Below are 23,187 nucleotides of genomic sequence, written 5' to 3'. Positions count from 1 at the left end.
ACAACAGAGAGAGGCAAGCGTCCGACTGTGCCTGCGACAGCGCCCTCATGTGTGTGGAGGCTGTGCAGAATGCCGCGGCCGTTAGTTGAGAGGCTGAGCTCCGGAAGTGCCGGCGCTGGTAATCTGAGGTGCGGGCTCCTGGTAATGATGGTTCCCGAGGCTCTGAAGTCCGGAAGTAGGTTTCCTTGGAAGCGGACGCCCACTCAGCGTCGTTCAAAGCTAAACTCACCGTGTCACTTTCAAGCCTGTTTCTTCTTAAACCCCAAGCCTGTGGGATTCGGGATTAGACAGCAGGTCCTACGTTCTTATGCTAGTTTCAGTAATAATATTTAGCCTTGTGGCTTGTCTGTACTTCCTTGTATTTGAGATGGAGGCGATAGTGTGATCTACCTCGTAGGATTAAGATTAAATAAGTGTAACATTGAAGATACTGGTTATGTTTTGCTTGTTGTTGAAAGCTGCTGGTTGGTTAGTGGAATACGTTCGCCTTGTGAGCATCCATCAAGCTGTACACTAACTAGTGTACTTTTCTGTAAATTTCTAATACATTGATAAAAAGGTGTTTTGGGGGCGATGGGTTATTTTTGGGGGGGAGGGGAGTTGTTTGTTTCTGTTTCAGTGGAGTGACTTCTCATTGTTTTCCTGAGGGACTATGGTTGCACTGTTTCCAGATACTTTGATTTTTCGGGAAAAGTTTATTTCAGTTGCAGGGAAATTCCTCCTGGCTAGATGTGGTCTACTAGCTTCAAATGTGTAATGAGTCCCTGAAAAACTGGCCCATGTAGACTTGGTACTCAGCCAGTGGTATGCTGAGTTCCCCTCTGGCAAAAATCTCTGCTACCAAGCGAGAAACCTGGCTGGAGTCACATCACTCCCACAAGCCTTCAAGTCCTTTAATCCCTTTCAGCCCTTCTGAAAGCCTACATCCTTTACCTCCTGTGACCCTTACTTTCTAAAACAGTCTTCCTAAATCTCCAATCCTAGCCGGCTTAGTTCACAACAGTATGAATATACCTAACACTACTGAACTGTACATTTAAATATGGTTAAAATGATAACTTTTACATTGTGTTTTTATCACAGTTATTTTTTTTAAAGTCCTTGTGGGTGTGTTAAGTCGATTCAGTCGTGTCCGACTCTTTAGGACCCTGTAGATTGTAGCCCACTAGGCTCCTCTGTCCATGGGATTCTTCAGGCAAGAATAATGAAATGGGTTGCTATGCCCTCCTCCAGGGGCTTTTCCCCACCCAGGGATCAAACCCACATCTCTTAAGTCTCCTGCATTGGCAAGTGGGTTCTTTATTGTTAGGGCCAGAAATGTCCTTAGCTGAACCTACAAAACCTCTTTTATCTTGACTTACCTCTGTTTTCATTCTCACACCTTAGTCTTTAGTGGATATCCCAGGTCTGGACATTTAGAACTTTTTAAATTTCCTTGTAGTAAGGTGTCTCTTGCCTCCATTCCTTTTCCCTCATCAAATACCTGTGCATTTTCAAGGCATGTGAACGTTCTCAGTCACTTAGTCGTGTCCAGCTCTTTGTGACTCCATGCACTGTAGCCTGCCAGGATGCTCTCTCTATGGCAAGAATGCTGCAGTGGGTTGCCATTTCCTTCCCCAGGGGATCTTTCCAACCCAGGGACCCGCTTCTCCTTCGTGGCAGGTAGATTCTTTACCCCTGAGCCACCAGGGAAGCCTCATTTTCGAGCAGCTCAGGTTCATTTCTTCTTTCACTAAGAGATTAATTCCCCAGACAACAAGTCTTCCCTCACATCTGTTCCCAGAAGAACTAACACTACTTAACTTGTTAGTAACTACTGGTAAACGTGTCCCTTTCTTACTGTAAGCAGGAGGGCATGCAGTGCAGTCGTTTTCTTATTTGTGGCCATTTTTTAGCACATAGTGGGCCCTCATAATATTTGTTGGATGAATAAATAATAATAGACAACATTGGTGATGGTCCCAGTCTTTTGAACTTTGAGGATCGATCTAGATTTTCAAAATAATTTGGGGAATCAACATAACAACAATTTAAAATTTTCACCAATCTATGAAACAAAACCAAAAACAACTGCCTTTTTCTATCAGCCTCATTTCACTTGAAAATTATATTTTGACCCTCCAAATAAAAAGAAAACCCTCTAAAAATTCATAAAGAACCCATATTCTAAATTAGCTTTATGAAAAACTCTACAGACCTTATTTTTCTTGTCTCATCACAGATTCAAGACTTCTAGTGATCAGTGGAAATCAGTGATTCCTTCCAAATATGGTACTGAGTCCAATAAACCATTAATTCTATATTTGACAGTTGCCTTGACTAAGTTTACTTCATAGGTGGCACTTTGCTGGTTTAAAAATTTCCCAATGGAAAATTTTATCAACCCCCAAGTCAGAATAAAAATTGAACTTGCTTTCTTCCTAGACTGATTCCTCTTTCTGCCCAAGAGTGCAAGAGTCACAGGGGAGTCATTAATGAAGTCAGTTGCGTCTAGTTTATTCTGGAGACACCAGCACCTGAGGGATTTGTCAGAGGTACAAATTTCAGTCCTCAACTTTGCCTTGTAATGAAAGCTTTTTAAAAATTGTATTTCTCTAACACTGTTGTCTTTTATGGTGCAATCATCAGTTTTAAATAAAATATATCCATTAAAAGATAGCATGAGAGGTGTCAATCAGTTTATTAGGTCTCAACTGTATAGGAATTTCAAAATTCATATGGAATAAAATGGAACAAAAGCTGTCACTATAGCAGACCTAGTAAAGTCTCAACTAGTATGGATATAAGAATTGGGCCATAAAGAAGGCTGAGCACTGAAGAATTGATATTTTTGAATTCTGGTGCTGGAGAAGACTCTTGAGAGTCCTTTGGACTGCAAGGAGTTCAAATCAGTCAATCCTAAAGGAAATAAATCCTGAATTTTCATTGTAAGGACTGGTGCTGAAGCTCCAATACTTTGGCCCCCAGAAGCAAAGAGCCGACTCATTGGAAAAGAGACCCTGGTGCTGGGAAAGATTGAGGGCAGGAGGAGAAGAAGGCAACAGAAGACGAGATGGTTGGATGGCATCACTGACTCAATAGATATGAGTTTGAGCAAACTGGGAGATAGTGAAGGACAGAAGACTGTTGGGCTGGAGTCCACGAGTTTGCAAAGAGTTGAACACGACTTAGCGGCTGAACCGCAACAGTAAGGTATCACTGCTGCTTTTCTCTCTTCCCGTCTGTGACTAATCTGTTAAATCCATCGGTGATTTTGATTAAAGTTTGATTGCTATGTTCTTTATTTCTGAAATAAAAAGTGCTTTTTTCAGTTTATGTCATTTATTTTAAAGATTTATTTATTTATTTTATTTTTCGGCTGTGGTGGGTCTTTGTTGCTGCCCCCGGACTTTCTCTGGTTGTGGTTAGTGGGGTCTCTTCTTCCTTAGGGTGCGCAGGCTTCTCTTTAGGTGGCTTCTCTTGTTGCAGAGCACAGGCCCTAGGCACGGGCTCGGTAGTTGTGGTACACAGGATAAGTTGCTCTGCGGCATGTGGGATCTTCCCATGCCAGAGATCACACTGGTGTCCCTTGCATTGCAAGGCAGATTCTTAACCTCTGGAGCACCAGGGAAGCCCTATGTCACTTCTTTAAACTATTTTTTATTGGGGTTACATTGCTTTATAACATTGTGCTTCATGTGTTTAATTTATATAACTTTGTTGTTCCTTATTCTTTCGGACATCTTGAATGTCAGGTTTAAACCCAGTGAACGTAATTGTGATTGGCATCGGAAGGGTGGTGGGAGTCTTGTAAGACTGAGCCGTTAGCCTCTCCAGTTGTTCAGGTCAGTCTCTCAGTCGTGTCCAACTCTTTGCGACCCCATGAATCGCAGCACGCCAGGCCTCCCTGTCCATCACCAACTCCCGGAGTTCACTCAGACTCATGTCCATCGAGTCAGTGATGCCATCCAGCCATCTCATCCTCTGTCGTCCCCTTCTCCTCCTGCCCCCAATCCCTCCCAGGATCAGAGTCTTTTCCAGTGAGTCAACTCTTCGCATGAGGTGGCCAAAGTACTGGAGTTTTAGCTTCAGCATCATTCCTTCCAAGGAAATCCCAGGGCTGATCTCCTTCAGAATGGACTGGTTGGATCTCCTTGCAGTCCAAGGGACTCTCAAGAGTCTTCTCCAACACCACAGTTCAAAAGCATCAATTCTTCGGCGCTCAGCCTTCTTCACAGTCCAACTCTCACATCCATACATGACCACAGGAAAAACCATAGCCTTGACTAGATGGACCTTTGTTGGCAAAGTAAGGTCTCTGCTTTTCAATATGCTATCTAGGTTGGTCATAACTTTTCTTCCAAGGAGTAAGCATCTTTTAATTTCATGGCTACAGTCACCATCTGCAGTGATTTTGGAGCCCCCAAAAATAAAGTCTGACACTGTTTCCACTATTTCCCCATCTATTTACCATGAAGTGATGGGACCGGATGCCATGATCTTCGTTTTCTGAATGTTGAGCTTTAAGCCAACTTTTTCACTCTCCTCTTTCACTTTCATCAAGAGGCTTTTTAGTTCCTCTTCACTTTCTGCCGTAAGGGTGGTGTCATCTGCATATCTGAGATTATTGATATTTCTCCCAGCAATCTTGATTCCAGTTTGTGTTTCTTCCAGTCCAGCATTTCTCATGATGTACTCTGCATAGAAGTTAAATAAGCAGGGTGACAATATACAGCCTTGACATACTCCTTTTCCTATTTGGAACCAGTCTGTTGTTCCATGTCCAGTTCTAACTGATGCTTCCTGACCTGCATATAGGTTTCTCAAGAGGCAGGTCAGGTGGTCTGGTATTCCCATCTCTAAGAATTTTCCACAGTTTATTGTGGTCCACACAGTCAAAGGCTTTGGCATAGTCAATAAAGCAGAAATAGATGTTTTTCTGGAACTCTCTTGCTTTTTTGATGATCCAGCGGATGTTGGCAGTTTGGTCTCTGGTTCCCCTGCCTTTTCTAAAACCAGCTTGAACATCAGGAAGTTCACGGTTCATGTATTGCTGAAGCCTGGCTTGGAGAATTTTGAGCATTACTTTCCAATTGTGAATCAAGTTAAATTTAGGATAACCAGCTGGTGGCCAAGAGTTTTTTGTTGGTGTGGGAACATCTCCCCCGACCATCTCCAGAATTGTTGTAACATCATTTTCTCCCAGTCTGTAAACACCCCTATCTCATTTCCTTTTCTTTTCAGCTACAGCTCATGGTTGTTTCATGTGAACAACATACTTTTTCACCAAAACTCTGTACTTCCTCGAAGCCTTAGCCTTCTCTGACCCTGCCCAGAAAACCCTAAACCTACTTCAGTGTGCAATTTACCCTTCATGGTAGTATTTGCCCCCATTTTTCCAACCTGCCTTTATCTATGACCATGCGTTGTCCCCTCTCACACTAACTCTGGGCTTGATAGTGTGACTTGCTTTCATCAAGGGACATTAGCAAGTTGGGCAGTGACTTAAAAGATGCTTGCACACATGGGCTCACTCTCTCTGCTCTTCAGAACACTGAGCTCACTTCCTGAAGAAGCCTGATCTAGCCTGCTGGAGAGGAGCCATGATTTGAAGGGGAAATAACAAGGCCCAGCTGAGGTCTCTCCAGAACAACCTGGCTACCAACCATTAGGTATTTTTTAAAAAGGCCATCCTAGACCATGTAGTCCAAGTGAGCTCGCCCAGAACAGAAGACCCACCCAGCTGACTCGTAGAATCGTGAGAAATAATAAATGTTTGTTGTTTTAAGTGTTGGAAGAGTTTGGGTTGCAACAGAAAGTACTGTGCATTTTTCCGTACCCTTACAATGACCCTACCCTCATGGTGTGGTTAGAGAAAACTGCACATTTCAGACTAGAACTATGAGAAATCAATGATCTCAGTTGAGTCTTGGGCCCCCGACAACCCTTTTCCCTGTCAACAACCCTTCCCCTTCCTCTCAATGTGTGACTATTACAGTCGCTCACAATGCTGTTCCTGTCCCCAACTCAGCCTATCCCCTGTCATATTGAGAAAATGACCTCATTGCCTGCTTCAGATAAGGTGGGGCTTGCAGGCCCAGTAAGGACCTGATGTTTTCCTGTGTTTTGGGTGAGAAACCATCGGAGGCCTGTGAGTAGCAGAGTGACACTGGCTGCTGTGTGGAGAGCGCTGTGTGGCAAGCAGGAGTAGAAACAAGGAGCTGTTCGAGGAGACGACAGGAGCTCTGCGCAGGGAGACAGAGGAGGCAGTGCGCGGGGTGGAGAGCTGTGGTGGCAGGACTCTGTTCAAGGGGACTGAAACGCAGGCGGCATCCTCTGGACTTAAGTGAGTGCAGTTGTCCTGGGTAGAAGGATGAAGTGAAAATTCTGGTTATGCTTTGAAGATGAGAGCCTAAAGAATATGGTGATTAATTGATGTGGGAAGAAAAAGAGGAAATCAGCGATAATCACATTTCACTGTAATTATTATTATTTTTTTTAATTGGTGCTTTCTAACCACTCCAGAATTCTTGCCTGGAGAATTCCATGAAGTGAGAAGCCTGGCAAGCCATGTTGTCGCAAAGAGTCGGACATGGCTGAGCAACTAACACTTTCACTACCTCATTCCCTCCTGGGAAGAAGGCAGAGACTCCTAAATATCTCTCTTTGTATATTAGTCTTGAATGAATGGATGAATGACTCAATCGATGAATCCTGATTAATATTTTTACTTTATATCAGACTACGCATTTTCTTTTGAAACTTAGCTTTTCTCTTTCTTTTCCTATTTACAAAGTGAAAATGGAGTAACGCGTTCTCATTGTAGAGGTGTTCCAAATGGAATTGTGAAAATGCACTCTATTTTCTCCCAAAGCACAGTGATCAGAACAGTACAGGTCAACAAACTATGATCAGTTGGCAAAGAGAATGAAATCAATCCTGTGGCTGAACACCCTGTTCAGGTGAGGGTGTTTTTCCATGGTAGAGCGTTGTCTCTTGAGGAAGTAGTGTGCTAATTTGCATTCTGGCTTAAGCTCCTTATCTTGTTGCCAACTGGCACCTTTCATTGCCCTGTGACAGAAGACCAGCTGAATCCCCGAGTGCTGCAGAATATTTTATTGGTCATGTCAAACACATTAAGGCCTGGAAAATTTCTTAAGGTAACCAGATGCTCTTCAGAGTTACATAGAGGAGACAAACAAGAAAACAGGGAAAGGAGTCACTCCTTGTTTTCTTATTTGAAAACAAGAAAAGACAGTTTTAACAAGTTTAAAGGCCTCAGGGTATAACTGGAAGAACATGGATTTTGAAGCCAGACCTGGTTTCAAACCATTGCTTTGTCACGTGGTACGGGACTTTGTATTAGAGTCTGTTTTCTCACTGATTAAGTGGGAACAATACCTGTATCCTGTGGTTACTGAAAAGTTTAAATGACACAGTATACATTGGAAGCCTAGCACAGGCACATAGTAGACACTCAGTACCTGTTAACTCTCCTTTTGTCTCTCTCTCCAAAATGAATGTCAGAGTTACTGTCTTTTTCTCAGCTGCGCACTCACTGAGCCCCTCCCTGTCCTTAACCTTATTAAAGGTCAAGTGTTGCTCTCCTCGGAGCGCACTCAGCCATGTGGTTTCTTGGGAACAGATGGGAAGAAGGAGCTTGTCCAGGGAGGGAAGCAAGAGAATTAGGAAGGAAAGCTGACATGAAGTCTGCACACAGTGATGCAGCGTCATTACAGAGCTGCAGCCGTACAATCAAATTGGATTCCTTATTACCATTGCTGTCACAAAAACAGCACACGTCCTTGGCACACTCACTTTTTTTCTGATACCCGTGCAGCCATTATTGCTGGTTTTAAGTGGGGATTGAAGCCACTTCCCTTACACTGTAAGAGTATAACTTGTTGCTGTTGTTCAGTCACTTAGTCGTGTCTGACTCTGCAACCCCATGGACTGCAGCACATCAGGCTTCCCTGTCCTTCACCATCTCCTAGATCTCTAGTCTTTCCCATTCTATTGTTTTCCTCTATTTCTTTGCATTGATCACTGAGGAAGGCTTTCTTATCTCTCCTTGCTACTCTTTGGAACTCTGCATTCAAATGGGTATATTTTTCCCTTTCTCCCTTGTCTTTAGCTTCTCTTCTTTTCTCAGCTATTTGTAAGGCCTCCTCAGACGGACATTTTACCTTTTTGCATTTCTTTTTCTTGGGGATGGTTTTGATCATTGCCTCCTGTACAGTTATGAATCTCTGTCCATAGTTCATCAGGCACTCTATCAGATCTAATCCCTTGAATCTATTTCTCACTTCCACTGTATAATCATAAGGGATTTGATTTAGGTCATACCTGAATGGCCTAATGGTGTTCTCTGCTTTCTTCAGTTTAAGTCTGAATTTTGCAATAAGAAGTTCATGATCTGAGCCACAGTCAGCTCCAGGTCTTGTTTTTGCTGACTGTATAGAGCTTCTCTAGCTTCGACTGAAAAGAATATAATCATCTGATTTCAGTGTTGACCATGTCCATGGTGATGATGTCCATGTGTAGAGTCTTCTCTTGTGTTGTTGGAAGAGGGTGTTTGCTATGACCATGCGTTCTCTTGGCAAAACTCTTTGCCAAGAGAGTTAGCCTTTACCCTGCTTCATTCTGTACTCCAAGGCCAAATTTGCCTCTTACTCCAGGTATCTCTTGACTTCCTACTTTTGCATTCTAGTCCCCTATGATGAAAAGGACATCTCTTTTTGGTGTTAGTTCTAGAAGGTCTTATAGGTCTTATTGGAACCATTCAACTTCAGTTACTTCAGCATTACTGGTTGGGGCATAGACTTGGATTACTCTGATGGTGAATGGTTTGCCTTGGAAACAAATGAAGATCATTCTGTCGTTTTTGAGATTGCACCCAAGTACTGCATTTCAGACTCTTTTGTTGACTCTGAGGGCTACTCCATTTTCTTCTAAGGGATTCTTGCCCGCAGTAGTAGATATAACAGTATATCTACTATAGGCAGTGGAACTTTTCTTCTGGATAACATTTCACAGAGTGACAATCTAAGGTAGAATCTAGTGTTGTCACAACTTGGCCTCATGTATATCTGAGTTCAGTCTCACTTTATCACTTAAAAGTTTGACTTCAGAGAAGTTTTTAATCTTTCTGAGCTTGTCTTCACCTTACTCTGTTAGTCGGAAGGTGAGTTCAAAACTGCCAAGTCGCACAACTCCAGGGAGTGCCACTCACATAGGTTGTACAAGGTGGTAAGCGAAAACTTGACTCAGAAACTATAATGAGACTTCGCTGATAGGCATAAGCAATGTAGAAGTTATTTGTTGCTCATGCGGCAGTCCCATTGTATACAGTCCAGGGCCGATGCACAGGCTCTGTGGTTTTAGTGTTAGTCACTCAGCCACATCTGATTCTTTGCGACTCCGAGGACTGTAGCCCACCAAGCTCCTCTGTCCGTAGAAGTGTCCCAGCAAGAATACCGCAGTGGGTAGCCATTCCCTTCTTAATCTTATTATTCCGCCATCCATAATGTGGTGCTTTCATCCACGTGGCCCAAGGTGAAAGTTAACATGTAGTTCAGCAGGGAGAGGAAAAAGCAAACAGGAAGGCATATTTCTTTCCTTGCAGAATACCATCTACAAGTCCTTTTTTATTTTTTGGCCACGCTGTGCCGCTTGCAGGATCTTAGTTCCATGCAGACCCTCAGCAGTGAGAGCGCAGCGTCCTAACCACTGGGTCACCTGGGAATTTCCCCCATCTGCAAGTTCTGTGTATCTGCTCTGCATATCACTGTGATGTGCTTACCTGTAAGAGAGGCTGGGAAATGGAGGCCTTATCTGTATAGTCATGTGCCTACCAAAAATCCTGTTATTTTTCAAAGAAGAGAAGGATGGATATTTAGGAACAATTAGTCTCTGTCTGCCTTACTTGAATTTATTTTTGAAAATTAAATGCATGGAAAGTAACTGACACAAAGTAGATTTTCAAAAAACATTCTTTTTTCCCATTTCCCTCATTCTTTCACCCTGAAAGGGAAATTATTTCCAACAGCATTTATTAGCAATACATTTACAAACATAAATAAGAATACTATTTTTTTTTGCTTAACTGACTAATTAACTAATAACTCTATTTAAATATGCAGCACTATAATGAATGCATGAAAGGTGTTGAAGAAATAAAACGCTTGGGAACAGGGAGCACCAGAAAGAGCCTTGAAAGGGCTGATTTTGATCAGAAACTTGGTTCATAAGAACTGAGTAAGATAATGAAAGTGGTGGTAAGCAAATTTAGGTGAGCAGTTCAGGGTCCCAACACAGGGTCCGAATGACTGAGAGTCATTTTGAACTGTCACTTAGGGGATAAACCAGTGGTAGAGGGAAAAGAGGCTCTGGAAGAAATTTAGTCTGGGCTTAGGTGGAAATATTTTGTTAGTGTTTTTGGGTGTTTGTTTTAAATTTATTTTATTGAGGTGTATTGATTTGCAATGTTGTGTTGATTTCTGCTGTACACAAAGTGGTTGAGTTATACATATGTCTATGTATTCTTTTTCCATATTATTTTCCATTATGGTTTATTGATAAACAGTATATATAGTAGGACCTTGTTGTTTATCGAATTCTGCATGTAATAGTTAGCATTTACTAATCCTGTGCTCTCAGTCCATCACCCCCACGCCCCTCCCCCTTGGCAACCACAACTTTGTGCCCTGTCTGTGAGTCTCTTTCTGTGTCATACGTAGGTTCGTTTGTGTCATACTTTAGTCCCCACATATAAGTGATACCACATGGTATTTGTCTTTCTCTTTCTGCCTTACTTTGCTTAGTATGATAATCTCTAGGTCCATCTCTATTTCTGCAGTTGGCATTATTTCATTCTTTTCATGATGCATACTCTGTTATATGTATGTACCACATCTTCTTTATCCATTATGCTGTCAACGGGCATCTAGGTTGTTTCTGTGTCTTGGCTATTGTGAATAGCGCTGCTTTGGACAAGGGTTGCATGTATCTTTCTGAATTAGAGTTTTGTCCTGGTATATGCCCAGGAGTGGGATTGCTGGATCACATGGTAATTATATTTTAATTTTTTGAGGAATCTCCATACTGTTCTGCATAGTGGCTGCATCAACTTATATTCCTACCGACAGTGCAGGAGGGTTCTCTTTTCCACACCCACTCCAGCATTTGTTATTTGTTGATTTTTTAATGATGGCCATTCTGACAAGTATGAGGTGATTAGGTGGAAATATTTTCAGCCAGCAGGAGAGAATAGGTCTGTTTCTAACCTCTAAAGAGTCAGAAATAGAGAAAGGTGCTTTTGACAAGAGTAAACAAAGAATGATTTTAAAGGAAATACATTCACTCACAGACTCATGTATTGATTCATTTATTAGTGATATTCAAAATTTATTCATTTTGAATGATGATTCATTCAAAAACAGGGCTCTGCCCTCAAGAGTCTTATGGTCTAGCATGCTAAGGAGATTGAGCAATGTGGTCTGATAAACTTACACATGGCCTCATCTGTACATGGATTCTACTCAGTGACACCTTCAAATAGTGTAGTGAACAATGTATGTACCGCCACAAAGTCTGTGTATAGTCAATGCAAATTATGAAGACTGCAGAAACATTATGCCTCTTGTTCAAACTTTTAATCAGAGCAAATATCCACATACACACTTCTTACCCTCAACTCCTGTATTGCAAATACATGGATATTCATTTAACTAGGATCTCTACGATGATGTTCATCGTAACAAGATTTTTACTTGTAAATCAGATATTTATTCATTCACTAGTATTGTTGAGATACATAGCATGACCTTTATCCTTTCCATATGACCTTTATTTTGAGAGCTTCTCAAGTACTGTGATAAGTGTAATTTGCAATTAACCGACTTGGCTTCAGTCCCAGCTTTCCCACCAAAAGTCACTTAATCCTTCTGAGATTTAGGTCCCTGCAAAATGGAGATAATAATGCCTGCCTAGTCTACCTTACAGAATTATTGCTGTGCTCTCAGTAAAATTAAAAATGCAGAGAAATAGTGAGTTTTTTTAATTGCTATAATTTCAGACCTTGAGCATATATCAGCATCCAGAATGATATTTAAACTGCCACCTAATTTTTCTGGGCAACTTGAGAGATGAGTTCAGACTGAATTTCTCTTTTTCTCTGCTAACCTACCACACAACTTGATGTTTTCTATTCCTATTCCTGTTTCTGCATTTGTCCCTCTCAATAATTGCTAAAATGAGAATTGGTTTAAGTAATTTAAACTGCTGGTAGTTACACTGAAAATACAGAGAAAACAGGTAGAAGCTTTTGTTATTTTGTTGCAGTGAGAAAGAAAATCAGGAGCAGTCCTTATCTCACTTAGTCTCTTACAGCTTTCATGACCACAGTGTAAGACAGGATTATTAATGAGGAAAAAAAGGCTACATGCTTTAGTGAGTTCCCCCAAATCACACAGCTATAAATGTAGAGCTGGGATTCAAAACAAAGTTTGATAACAGAGATTAACTTTTTCCCTCTAACAAATTCCCATGTGATGCTGGGAATTACGTATCCTGATCTTGCTCTGCATTTTAAGAACCACTGGGCCAGACTACTGTATTCATCATCTAGTATCAATAATACTGTATTGAACATTGGGTTAAAAAACCAGCATATACTAGCTGGGAACAACTAAGATTACCCCACTTGAAACATATGCAGTCCATTTTGTGTGTTTTTGCACTAAAAAAATAGAGGAACAAAAAACACATGAGACATATAGGAAACAAAAATGACAAATGTAAATGCAGTCCAGTAACCTGACATGTGAGTGGATGAACCGATCCAATCAAAACGCAGACACTGTCAAACTGGACTTTTAAAAGGGATTCAACTATATATTGTCTACAGAAGAAGCTATTATAAAACTAGACACTTTATATTCAAAAATACAAATAAATAGAAAGTAAAGGAAAAGAAAAGGATATGTAATGCAAACATCAAAAGAAACTAAAATGACTAATGTGACAAAATAGACAAAGTCTATTAAAATGTTATTGGAGATGAAGAGGGATATTTCATAATGATAAAAGGGTCAGTCTATCAGGAAGCCATGACAGTTATAAACATACATGCATCCAGCAACAGATCATCAAAAATACATAAAGCAAAAACTGACAAATGAAGGGAAAAGTAGTTCTACGATAATAATTGGAGACTTCTCCATTTTCAAAAATGAACAATTAGATAGAAGACCAATAAAGAAATTGATGACTTGAACAATGCTATAAGCCAGTTAGGCCTAATAGATACAGAGAGAGCACTCCACCCAACAGCAGCAGAATTCAGTCCTCTCAAATACACATGGAAGATTCTCCAGGATAGACCATATGCTGAGCCATAAGGTAAACTTCAATACATTTAAGAGGATAGAAATAATACAAAATATGTTCTCAAACAAAGTGTCGAGAAAAATCAGTCTAAGAAAAGAAATGGAAATTTTTATTTGAGCATGATTTGAGGATCATAACCTAGAAAAGAGTATCTCAGAAAGCTCTGAGGACTGTTCTGCCCATCAGAAGTCAATACACAGTTATAGAGGAATTGTTCTGAGACAGAGGGCTATACATCAAAAGATGTATTACTGACATTTTACATAATCCAGATCTGAGTGTGGCCCCATATCAAGAAAGAATGTTATCTTTAAGGAGTTGTCTTAAGAGAATGTTGCTCTTAGTGTTTGAGTGGGAATTTCTGCCAGTGGGGAAGGGTTGGTTGATTCAAATACGGATACACAATGTACAGTAGGGGGAAAGAGGAGAAAAAAGGAAAAGAAAATTTTATTTAAATTTTTTTTGTCTTGCCATAAAATGTGAATTTTGTTTCACAAAAGAATGAAATTAGAAATAAGTAACAAAAAGAATCTGGGGAAATTCATAAGTAAATTAAAAAACAGACTCCTAAGTACCCAAAGGGTCAAAGAAGAAAGCCAAAGTGAAATTAGAAAATACTTTGAGATGAATGAAAATGAAGCAGCATACCAAAACTTATGGGATATAGCTAAAGCAGCACTTAGAATGTAATTTATAGCCTAAAATGCCTGAATTAAAAGAAAGTTCTTTAATCTATAACTTAACCTTCTATCTTAAAACACTGGAAAAGCAGGAGCAAATTAAATCTTAGGCAAACAAGGAAGAAAATAATGAAGCTTAGAGAGGAAATTAATGAAGTAGAGAATAGAAAAACAATAGAAAAAATAAATGGAAACAAAAGGTTGTTCTTTGACTAGATCAACAAAACTGGCAAATCTTTAGCTAGACTGGCCAAGAAAAAAATTTTTAAAGACTCAAATTACTAGAATCAGAAATGAAATAGGGGATATTCTTGCTGGACTTACAGAAATAAAAAGGATTATAAATGAATACTATGAACAATTATATGCCAATAAATAAATTAGATAACAGGAGAAATGCAGAGATTATTATAAAGACACTACCAAAACTAACTCAAGAAGAAATAGGTAATCTTAAGAGACATATAATAAGCATATTGAATTGGTAATAAAAAGTACCTGAAACTGCAATTCAGACTGAGACTTGAACCCACAATCTTTTAATTGAGATCACACACTTGTTCTCAGGACTTAATGAAGCTCAGTTTCTTGATGTCTTATCTCAGAATTCAACGAGAGACAAAGTGGATTTATTTAGAGAGAAACACACCCACAGAATATGGGCCATCTCAGAAGGCGAGAGGCCCTGTCTTGGTGTGGTTAATTTTTATGGGCTGAGTAATTTCATGGGCTAATGAGTGGGAGACTGATTCTACCTCAGGGGCCACCACCCACTTTTTGACGTTTTATGGTTAGCTTCAGAACTGTCGTGGCACTGGTGGCTGTGTCATTTAGATGCTAATGTAAATGAGTATAATGCAATGAGTGTATAATGAGGCTCAAGTTTCACTAGAAGTGGAATCTTCAGTCATCTTGGACCTAGATGGTTCTGACCAGTTTTTGTCATATCCTATGATGGCACCCCACTCCAGTACTCTTGCTGGAAAATCCCACGGATGGAGGAGCCTGGTGGGCTGCAGTCCATGGGGTCACAAAGAGTCAGACACGACTGAGCGACTTCCCTTTCACTTTTCACTTTCACGCATTGGAGAAGGAAATGTCAATCCACTCCAGTGTTCTTGCCTGGAGAATCCCAGGGACGGGGGAGCCTGGTGGGCTGCCGTCTATGGGGGTCACACAAAGTTGGACACGACTGAAGCGACTTAGCAGCAGCAGCGTGACTATGTCATTCTTTTAAAGGTTGTGCCCTGCCCCCTTTCCCTCTGTTTATACCCACAAAGAAAAGCCATACCCCAGGTGGCTTCACTGATGAATTCTACCAAACATTTAAAGAAGAATTAGTACCAGTTCATCACAAACACTTGCAAAACATAGAAGTTGAGGGAGCACTTGCAGGCTCACTCTATAGGGCTCATTCGATACTATCGTGTCCAGTATTACCATGATTTAAAAGACTTGACAGAGCTATTCTAAAACTAAACAAGCTATTACAAAGAGAAAACTAAAACCCAGTATCTCTTATGAATGAAATCCTCAACAAAATACTAGAATTGAATCCAATAACATATAAAAAGAATTATATACCATGACCAAATGGGATATATTTCAGGAATGTGAGATTGGCTTAATTCTCAAAATCAATAAATGTAATATACCATATCAATAAAATTAAAAGGAAAAATCAAAACAAAAAAAACAACCTATGCACTGGGAGAAAAAACTCGCAGTGTTCATAGTAGCACTACTTAAAATAGCCAAGAGATGGAAGCAACCTAAGTGTCCATTAACAGATGAGTCGATAAAGAACGTGGTGCATATATACAACGGCATGTCACTGAGCCATAGAAAAGAATGAAATACCACTTACAGCAACATGGATGGACCTAGAGATTACTGTACTAAGCCAATAAGACAGAGAATGACAAACACGATATCACATACCTGCGGAATAAAAAATAGTACAAATGAACTTATTTACAAAATAGAAGCAGACTCACAGGCGTAGAAAACAAACATGGTTACCAAAGGGAAAGAGGTTGTTGTTCAGTCGCTCAGTCGTGTCCAACTCTGAGACCCCATGGACTGCAGCATACCGGGCTTCCCTGTCCTTCACCATCTCCTGGAGTTGGTGACGGCATCCAACCCTCTCATCCTCTGTCGTCCCCTTCTCCTCCTGCCCTTAATCTTTCCCAGCATCAGGGTCTTCTCTGATGAATCGGCTCTTCGCATCAGGTGGCCAAAGTATTGGAGCCTCAGCTTCATCATCAGTCCTTCCAATGAATATTCACGATTGAGTTTCTTGAAGGAGGGGAAAGGGATAAATTGGGAGTAGGGGGTTAGCATGTACACTACAATATATACAATATATAATATATAAGCATTTACTGTATAGCACAAGGAAGTACAATATATTCAATATCTTGTAGAAAAAACTATAATAGAAAAGCATTTTTAAAAGAATGTAGATATCTACATATATGTTTATAACTGAATCACTTTGCTGTACACCTGAAACTAACATTGTAAATCAACTTTGTGTGCATGCATGCTAAGTAACGTCAGTCTTGTCTGACTCTTTGCAATCCCATGGACCATAGCCTACGAGACTTGTCTGTCCATGGGATTTTCCAGGCAAGAATCCTGGAGTGGATCATCTATACTTGTTTTTTAAAAAAGCAAAAACCACATGATCATCTCAGTAGAAGCAGAAAGAGCATTAACAAAATCCAACATTCTTTCATGATAGAAACACTTAGCAAACTAGTAAATAAAAAGGAACTTCTTCAACCTATTAAAAAGCACCTATGAAAAGCCTACAGCCAACAATACACTTAATGGTGAAAGACTATGATTTTCCTCTAAGATCAGAAATAAAACAAGGATATCCACTCTTGCTACTTCTAGTCAACATTAATCTAGAGGTTCTAACAGAGGAATTAAGCAAGAAAAAGAAAGGAATTCAGATTGGAAAGGAAGAAGTAAAACCATATGCACAGATGACATGATCTTGTATGCAAAGAATTAAATAAAAAAAGAAAAGCACCCCCCAAAAAAACCCAAAAATATAGACTATAAACTAGTATAATAAAATTGCAGGATGAAGGATTGATATACAAAATTCAAATGTATTTTTATACATTAACAATGAATTGTCAGAAAATGAAATTAAGGTACAATTCTATTTATAATAACATCAAAAAGAATAAAATACTTAGGGGTAAATTAAATTGAAATAAACCCATGTGTTTATGGTCAGCCTATTTTTAAAATGAGTACCAAGACCATTCAATGGAAAAAGAATAGTCTTTTCAGCAAATGATGCTGGGACAACTGAATAGCCATATGTGAAAGAATGAAGTTGGATCCTTATCTCACACTGTGTACGAAAATTAACTCAAAATGGATCAAAGACCTAAATTTAATAGCTAAATTTATTAAGCATTAGAAAAAATAGAGGTAAATCTTCTTGACTTCAAGTTTGACAATTGATTCTTAGATGCAACACTAAAAGCACGAGCAAAAAAGAAAAATAGATAAGTTGGACCTCATCAAAATTAAATTTTTTTCTGCTTCAAATGAAACTGTAAATAAAGTGAAAAGATGATCCACAAGACGAGAGAAAACATTTACAAATCACATATTTGCTAAGAGTATTGTATCTGGAATATATAGAAAACTCTATCAACTCAATAATTAAAGACTGATAACCCAATTAAAAATGGGCAAAGGATCTGTGAAGACAGTTCTCCAAAGAAGACATACAAACGACCAACAAGAACATGCAAAACTAAATGACGTCAATAGTCATTAGAGATGACTAATAGTCATTAGACTAGTATATCCATATGGTATATATGGATATAATAGTATATCCATATCCATTTTACCATATGGATATACCATAATCTAAGGTATATCCATATGGTAAAAAAAAAAAAAGAATGGTGCATGCTACAACATAGAGGAATTTTGTAAATATTATGCTGAGTGAAAGAATCCAGACACAAAATGCCAAATATTTTATGATTCATTTATTGAAATAACCAGAGTTGGCAAAGTCCTAAAAACATAAAACAGATTACGGATTCCCTAAGATTGGGAATGGGGGGAGGGAGAAACAAGAAATAATTGTTTAATGGGTACAGAATTTCTCTTCGGGATGATGACGATATTCAGGAACTAGATAGTGGTGATGGTTGCACAAACTGTGAATACACTAAATGTAACTAATGGTAAATTATTTTTTTGTATATAGTTCACCACAAGGATAATGATAAAAACAAAGCACTTTTCCTACCATTGTTTAAGAAATAAAACTTTTTAAATATAAAAAAGCAAACTGACTCCAACAACAAAAATAAACATTTTATTGTTTAAAAAACATTGTGAATTATTAGTTGATTTAAGAAAGAAATGGAAAATTGTATTCGAGCCAGTTTGAGGACTATCGCCCGTGAACAACCTCTCAGAAAGCTCTGAGAAATGTGCTACTCATTAGACGTCCAAACCCAGTGATGCAGGTTATTTTGGACAGAAGGCTGTACATTTAATGATGTATTATTGGCAGTTTACACAATCCAGCTCTGCAGGTACAAAGTGGTCGGTCATTGTGACCCCTTACAAGATCAAGAAGGGATGAATGCTCTTATTTGAGGAGTCACATTGTTGATGCCAGGAGAATGTTGCTCTTTATGATTGAGCAGGTATTTCGCTCCTGGGAGGCCGTGGTTGATGCATGATGCAGACACAATGCACAGTAGAGGGGAGGGAGGAGGCCAAAGGGCAAAGACAGTGTATTATGCTTAAATTTTTCCTGTCGCGCATAAAATAAAACATGAATTTAATTTCACAAAACAAAAGCAAGTTAGGCTCTTTTCCTTCATATAGTTATACTCAATACCAAAATAATATGGCTCCAAGTTTCTTTGGTAGGTTGTGGGGACCTAAGGTCATTTATTGAGCAATGAAGTGACACAATCAGAACTCTAGGAAATCCATCTGGCATACAAATTTGGTAGGCTGGAGGGGGAGTGGAGGCACAGGCCTCTTGCAGTGGTCTCAGCCCCTAGGCGCACTAAACTGGGCATTTTTCTTTCTATTCCTAGAAAGAAACATATGAAATCCTGTGTTTACCCTTTTGTTTTCTTTTACACCCACTGCACTTACAATTAGACTTCTATTATAGCAGGAGAGAGCAGACCAGAATATAGATAGTGGTATCCTTCTAGATGGGGCTTCCCAGGGGGCTCAGTGGTAAAGAACCCACCTGCCAATGCCTGAGACACAGGAGACGTGGGTTCGATCCCATCAGGAAGATCCCGTGGAGGTAGGCAGGCAACCCACTCCAGTATTCTTGCCTGAAGAATCCCATGGACGGAGGAGCCTGGCGGGCTGTAGTCCACGGGGTCGCAAAGAGTCGGACACAACTGAAGCAACTAAACACTACCACGATCCTTCTAGATAACAGGCAAATTGAAAGCTTCCCAAAGGAAACATCAGACCAGGAAGTATCAGGCAACCTAAGATTTCTTTTGTTAAACAGGAAGTTTACAGTGTTTGCTTTCTTAGTCTATAGCCAACCAGCCTAAGATAAGCAGCAGCTGCCATGTACTGATGATTAGCTAAAGGAATCATACATGTCATCTAGTTAGCTCATGTAATCCTTTTTGACAAACGTGAGTATTATTTAGTCCCATCTTATGGATGAATAAACTGGGATTCAGAGAGAGCAAGAAACTGGTCCTTTAAGGTACAGTGAGTTGGACTTCACAAGACTGTATTCTCAGGAAGGAAAAAAAAAAGGTAAATTTGGGAAGCATGATGTGTTTGCTGCTCTAATGATGTGTCTATCCCACCTGAGTTTATCACAGTATTCTTTCAGAAGGGCCAGAGTAAATGTGCCTGCTTTCTGGAAATTTTAATGTATTTATTTTAATCAGTCCTTCGAGAACTCGCAAAAGACTTCTTTATGTACATCTCTTCCAAGGATGTTAAGCTTTTGCGTTATTGACTCAGAAGGATAAAGTCACAGGGCAAGGTCATCCTGCTGACATTAGGGGTGCGGGTCCCCGCTGAGGAGCGGGTCTTTACTGCGCTCAGTGTCAGAGAAGAGGTGAGAAATAGGAAACCAGAGCCTAGAGGGCCAGGAGGGGGAACTTCAGGTATTTGGCTGGGAGTTACTCTGTTTCTTGAGAATTCATTTCAGGGTCCTTCTGGAAGGGAAAAAGAGGATATCCTCTGCAACTGGGAGGCAGCCAGGCCTAGCCACCAAAGCTGTAGATGAATGGGTCTTATCTTAACAAAAGATCTTCCAGGCTCATTTCATTCTTGTTCACTTTCCTCTTGTCATCCCTCAGCCTCTGGTAAAATCTTATTTAAATTAACTAGGCCACATGAAGTTAAGAGAAGAGCTTTGTCTTCCTTAGGCCAGAGGCTAAGAGGGAGAATGAAACTGGGGACTCAGTCACCCTGCCGGCCACTTCTCACCATTGCCCACCGTGATCTCCTTCCCACCATTGTCTGTTATGGAGGAGCAGAGGTGTGATTTGTGTTAAGGGACTCAGGGGTTCCTTATCCACTGACCTTAGAACAATGCTTGTCAAACTGCCAGTCAGATCCTTTAGTAGGTCATGGAATCAATTTAGTGAGTGTCAATCAGCACTTGCTTTTAAATGAAATGGGGTAGGACTAGCATGGACTTAGAAAGTTTAACTATTGTTTTATGAGTTTTTGTTTCAGTTTTAGAAAATATAAAGTGATGTGTGGGTGTTGGGTCACCGTATCAAATGTATTTCTTACTGTGCATTATGATCAGAAAAGTTTGAATACCACTGCTGTAAGTATCTAGTGAAATCAATTAGAGTTACCAAGGGAAAAATGAGGCTTTATATATTCTTAATTCAGTTTTATTGGCGTGTAGTTGATTAGTTTTGCTGTACAGCAGAGTGAATCAGTTACATATGTACACATACTCGCTCTATTTTAGATTATTTTCCCATACAGCTCACTAGAGAGTACTGAATAGAGTTCCTTGTGCCATACAGTAAGTTCTTATTAGTCATCTATTTTATAAATAGTAGAGTATATATGTCAATATATATATATATATGTCAATCCCAATTTATGCCTTCCCACATCTCCCCCTTGGTAACTATAAGTTTGTATTCTACATATGTGACTATTTCTGTTTTATAAATAAGTTCTCATTTGTACCATCATCTTATATTCCACATATAAGCAATATAATGTATCATTTGTCTTTCTCTGTCTAATGTCACTCAGTGTGACAATCTTTGGGTCCATCCATATCACTGCAAATGACATTATTTTGTTCTTTTTTATGGCTGAGTAATATTCCATTGTACATATATGTAGCACATCTTTATCCCTTCCTCTGTTGATGGACAAGGTCCATATATTTCATTGTATTTTTTTTTCACTTTAGAATTTCAAAGATTCTCCCGTTTAACACATGTAAAAAGTAACCTCCCCAAATAAAAACTCTTTGGGTGCTTCCAGGCATTTTTGCTCTAATTAATAGTTCAAGCTCTGTCAGCACCTTTGTCTGACCTGTCAGGAATGGAGACACAAATCTGCTAGTGAGTTTAGGTGCCTGGAAATAGTGATCTTTGGCAGGACCTGAACTTGTTTACTTCTTTTAAGAATGAAAGGTATAGGCCCTCCCCTGTTGTGTCCGTGGCACAGTTAACCCAGGCCTGCTGATGGACAGGCACACTGTAACCCATAACCTGCAATTGCTACTCGTCACCCCTCAACCTGTAGTCTTCATTGTGATGCTAGATAAATGTCATCGCATAATTGAACTGTCTGTCTTTCTGGAATCAAGACAGGTCACACAGTCTCCTCTCACAACCCCCACTCCCTTGAGTTCAACAGTAAGTACTTATCCCATTAATTCTAAACCTTAATCATACTGACTTAACCTGTGATTAAACTGGTTCACATGTGCATGGCATAGGTAGTGTGAATTTATTTCTCTCCCAGACATTTTCATCACTTTATAAGTTTGATTTACAAGCTAAGTATTCAGATACCTGTTTCCTTCTAGGTCATCACAGAAGGACAGTAGTACCTCAGTTCTGGTTCATGGCATGGGAGAAGGAAAAAAGCTCTTTACCGAAACAGATGAGCAAAAAGATTATGCAGTATCTCCTTTGTGATATCAGTCGATAATTATGACATTATAACTTACAGACAATTTAAGGGGAAACTGAGGAAGTCTCAACAAAAGCAAAATCTTAGTATAAATAGTTGACTCTGATGTTTAATACACCTCAGATGACCAGTCTAAACTAATTATTATAATTCTATTTTCTTTTCACAGTTGGTTCCAAATTAGGAATGTGACCACTTGTGCCAGGGTTCTTAGAAGCACTTCCTCATCCCTAAGAGTGGTCTTCTTTCTCTGGATACTGGCGTGTTTGGATTGTGATGCCAAGGTTTTTTGCTATCATCTGTCTCTTGCCCAAGGAGGAAGCTGTTCTCTGAAGGATGAGAGAGTAAAGATTGGAGGAGCCTTGGATCCTTCATGACCTTGTTGTGCAACAGCATCTATCAACCTTGCCCTCCCTATGAACTTCCTTGTTATATGATATAATAAATTTCCCAATTGTTTCAGTATTAGTCACAGTGTGAATGGGTTTTATTATTAGCAGCTAAAACATTCTGTTCACCAAGTGCCACTTGGTAACACTGATTTTCCACAAATGCTGGTAAAATGCTCACTTCAACTCATCCCACATTCTCCAGCATAGTTAGAGAATGCTCTGGAGAATATACATGGGTCCAGATTTTTTAGAAACTCTCCAGGTACGCAGACCTCAGTCTTGTCAGGGTTAGTCTATGTCAAAAACTTCTATTCTCTTCCTTTCAGCCAAGTACTCCACTGACCTTCATTGCAGACTCAAGCCAGGTTTGAGAATGTAATTCTTTCTTAACTGAAAGCATATAAGAGTTACCAGGAGTCAAGATGCCATGAGCTATTTGTCCCTGTATCTATTATTGAGGTGCCCAAAAAGTTTGTTTGGGTTTTTCTGTAAACTGTAACAAACTCGAATGAACTTTTTGACCAACCCAATATTTAAAGTCTGCTTAAGTTCCAGACTCTTTTTGACTAGTC

At 39.7% G+C, this 23,187-nt stretch overlaps 1 long non-coding RNA gene across 1 annotated transcript; it reads left to right on the top strand.

Moving 5' to 3' along the window:
* Nucleotides 1-76: 76 nt before the first annotated feature.
* LOC113875058 lies at nucleotides 77-22,691 on the top strand. The gene is made up of 2 exons (XR_003506142.1): nucleotides 77-175; nucleotides 22,393-22,691. It is a non-coding gene; the product is annotated as an uncharacterized LOC113875058 (long non-coding RNA).
* The last annotated feature ends 496 nt before the right edge of the window (nucleotides 22,692-23,187 follow it).

The sequence above is a fragment of the Bos indicus x Bos taurus genome, chromosome 17 (genome assembly GCF_003369695.1).
Source record: "Bos indicus x Bos taurus breed Angus x Brahman F1 hybrid chromosome 17, Bos_hybrid_MaternalHap_v2.0, whole genome shotgun sequence".
NCBI lineage: Eukaryota > Metazoa > Chordata > Mammalia > Artiodactyla > Bovidae > Bos > Bos indicus x Bos taurus.
This window is presented reverse-complemented; position numbering and strand designations above follow the sequence as displayed.